We start from the raw sequence: 3,339 nt of genomic DNA on the forward strand, positions 1-3,339 counted from the left end.
TCTCTCTCTCTCTCTCTCTCTCTCTCTCTCTCTCTCTCTCTCTCTCTCTCTCCTTGGACTGAATGTTGTAAAACGTCACAAAACACCAAAAGCTCAAACTTTATCCCAGAATTTTGTTTCAAAGCACTCTTATTTTCTTATTATTATTAGCAAATATTCCTCATTAAATAATCTAGATTACACAGATGATATTTTAGGTCGACTGGAATGCATTCTTTAAAACTAAACCCGTCCTGTTTTGGTTTTTTTCTGACTCAAACGGCGCCAATTAAAACCTAATGAGAAGAACAGAGCTGTGCTGTTGTTCCGCTGTCTGCCCGTAGGGGCCGCTGTTTCCTCATATCAGGACAGCCTCAAACAACCAGCAACTCTGCAGACTTTATTCACTTATTTACTCATTTAACAGTTTTTTAATCATTAGTTTTAAGAGAAAACGAAATGTAAAACATGTGTCTGTCGATAAGTCAACATTTAAAAATAAACTTAGCACAAACTGAAAAAATATAGTGCTGAAATATTTCAATAAAAATTCTTGAGGAAGCTGAAACTTAATTGTTGAAGTAAACACAAGCAGAACAGAAGCTAAAATTGCAAATCAGTAGCTAAATGCTAAAACCATGGCTTAAAGCTAAGACAGTAAAACAGCAGTCAAAATAGCTAAATCTAGCAAAAAACACACTAAAAATGAGCACAACCTTATAGCTAAAAGCTAAAATTATCCAAATGGTAGCTAAAATCAGCAACATAGTAAAAACAACTGTGGCTAAAAGATAAATTTGGTAAAACTATACCCAAAACCTAAAAGAAGCTAATCAGTAGCGAAAATATAAAATTATCTAATTTATAGCTAATGGCTAAAATTAGGGGAAAAATGTACATAAAAGTTTAAATTTGCAAAACATAGCTGAAAGGTACACCCAGACAAATAATAGCCAAAATTAGCAAAACAGCTAAAAGTTATGTTTAGCAAAAACAGTAACCAAAAGGTAAAACTGATAACTTTTCCAAGATTGCACCTTAAAGCTTAAACTAAAACTTTAAATTAGCAAAACAGCAGCTAAACCTAGCAAAACAAAAGCTACAAAGCTAAATTCAGCAAAAATAAACTAATTATTTTTGATGAAACAAGTTAACATTTAACATTTTCAAACACATCAAAGCTAAAAACTCCAAAGGTTTCAGCACCMAACCCCTGAATGAGCRGAACGTTTGGATGAAAATGTGTTGAAGTTGTAAGAAAAAAACGAACAGAAGAAACTCTAAAGAGGCCAACAGCGACGTGAACGATGACTCAGCATTCACAGCCGTTTTCTCAGAGTCCAGGTGCCATAAAGGGTCCGGTTAGTGGACTCATGTGAAGACGGACAGATGGAAGGTGTGAGTCTGTTATCAACAAGCATCCAGCTTCTGTTTTCTTTGTTTTAGCAGCCGTAAAATATTTTCCTGCAGCCGTTACCAGCAACATTCTTATTAAGCTCTCATCTAATGTTTAACTGACAAGTTCAGCTTTTTATAGACACAATGCTCAAAACAGTTAAAAAAAAACCTTAAATGGTTTAAAGCTAATGTTAAATAAAAAAATACAACAAAAAGGWTAGTTTGTTTGCTTGATGTCATGTGATTTTTACGTTTTGATGATCAAAGCATTCATAAAATGTTTAAATAAAAAGCATTTCTATAGTTAATTTTGAATCTTATCCCCCATTAACCATTAAGATCAGAAAGATTGTGCAAATAAAGTTGATGAATTTGACTTTGCAACGACTTCTTGATCTGATTCGTTTTGCATCTTTGCTCCAATGAAGGAATCTTTCTCAAAGAACTTGTTTCAATTCACATTCATTCACACGCAAAAAAACAAACAAACAAACAAACAAAATATAAACCTCACAGAATGATAGAACAGGTGCAACCTGTGGTCAAAATACACCTGAAAGYTAAGAAAACTGACACCAAATTAGCAAGTGATGACCACAGCCACCTGCTTTACCTTTAAAATGAACGTGACACGTTCTCGCTTTTTAACCAAAGTTTTTTGTTTCAATCTGCAAATTGGACAAATCGATTTAGGTCTGTGGGCAGCAACTTTCTGCTTGACTTTTTCAGCTTAAATGCGCACCGCCACCCATCGGATAAACACACATCCGTCAGAAAGAACTAGACAATGAGAGACAGAGAACAGGACAGGTACAATACATCTGCTGCCTCTATAGTGAGAATCCTCCACCTGTCCACACGGGTCTGTTAGTCCCTTAGCCCCTCCCGCCTGCCCTCTCTCTTTCTCACACACACACACACACACACACATAACCGTGGAGGGGGACAGAAGACAAAGCTGACACCCTCCTGACCCCACCTGTGTCTACAGAACAAACAGAACCAGCTCGTAAAGTACACACAGACAGCTGCCGAGCCCCGACACCGCTCACACCGGCCTCGACACAAACACTGCTTTCATACCGAGCAGCGTCGACTCCAGCGCTGATTAAAAGGTAAAAGATTTGTAATACAAGGGGGAAACCCTGGTGTTCCTTATAAACCTGGCATTTCTGCACCCCCATGTGCAACAATCCTGCAGCACCTCTACAAAAAACTCTAAAATCACCCTTCTTAAAGTTAATTATGATAAAATTATATATCAGAAGTTATGCTGTGATTGGACACCTCATATAAAAATAAAAGCCTAGCATTTCTTGAAGGAATGCATGTCGCCTTTCATGCTGGTAATTTAAAAKGAAATTATCTTTTGAGGCTGGAGTTAAAGTAACTTTGTGGATAACTCTTGTGATGTGAGATCTTGAGAGATGTGCTATTATTATGTGTTAAGGATGACTCTCTGCTACTAATATAATGTATTTACAGTTGTTTTCACAACAGAATAGGCTTTTATTGTGAAGGTMAACTCASAGGAAGAAGCGGACTGGGAGAGTCATTGATTCCTGAAGAGCATCTTTATTAAAAAGAGACTCAAATATCTTTTCATCTCCTTTSATCAGCTGTAGATGTGCYTCCAGTAATTCATTCCTGGGAGTTTAGTTAAAATTCAATAATTATTTTTCTAATGCTACAAACAGACATAACCAAAAAATCATATTGCCTTTGATGTCGAGCAGTAATAAAAATATTTTCTAGAGGTGCAAAAATACATGTATCTGTACTGAACTGTTCAATACACACATGTATTGAACACTGCAAATTTTTCAAATCAACCTGTCTTCTGAAGTTGTGCTGTGTTACAGGATCAGTGGATCTGTGTTCGACTACTCCACCTAGGCTGCATTGTCGAGCACAGATCCACTGAGAAACTTGATGTTTCATCCATCCATCCATCCATCCATC

General features: G+C 36.6%; 1 protein-coding gene across 6 annotated transcripts in view; it reads right to left on the reverse strand.

The window, feature by feature from the left end:
* Positions 1-3,339, reverse strand: part of cbfa2t3 (CBFA2/RUNX1 partner transcriptional co-repressor 3) — a 159,907-nt gene that overhangs the window by 52,228 nt on the left and 104,340 nt on the right. The window lies entirely within an intron of this gene.

Source organism: Austrofundulus limnaeus, unplaced genomic scaffold (genome assembly GCF_001266775.1).
Source record: "Austrofundulus limnaeus strain Quisiro unplaced genomic scaffold, Austrofundulus_limnaeus-1.0 Scaffold16, whole genome shotgun sequence".
In the NCBI taxonomy this organism is placed as follows: Eukaryota; Metazoa; Chordata; class Actinopteri; order Cyprinodontiformes; family Rivulidae; genus Austrofundulus; species Austrofundulus limnaeus.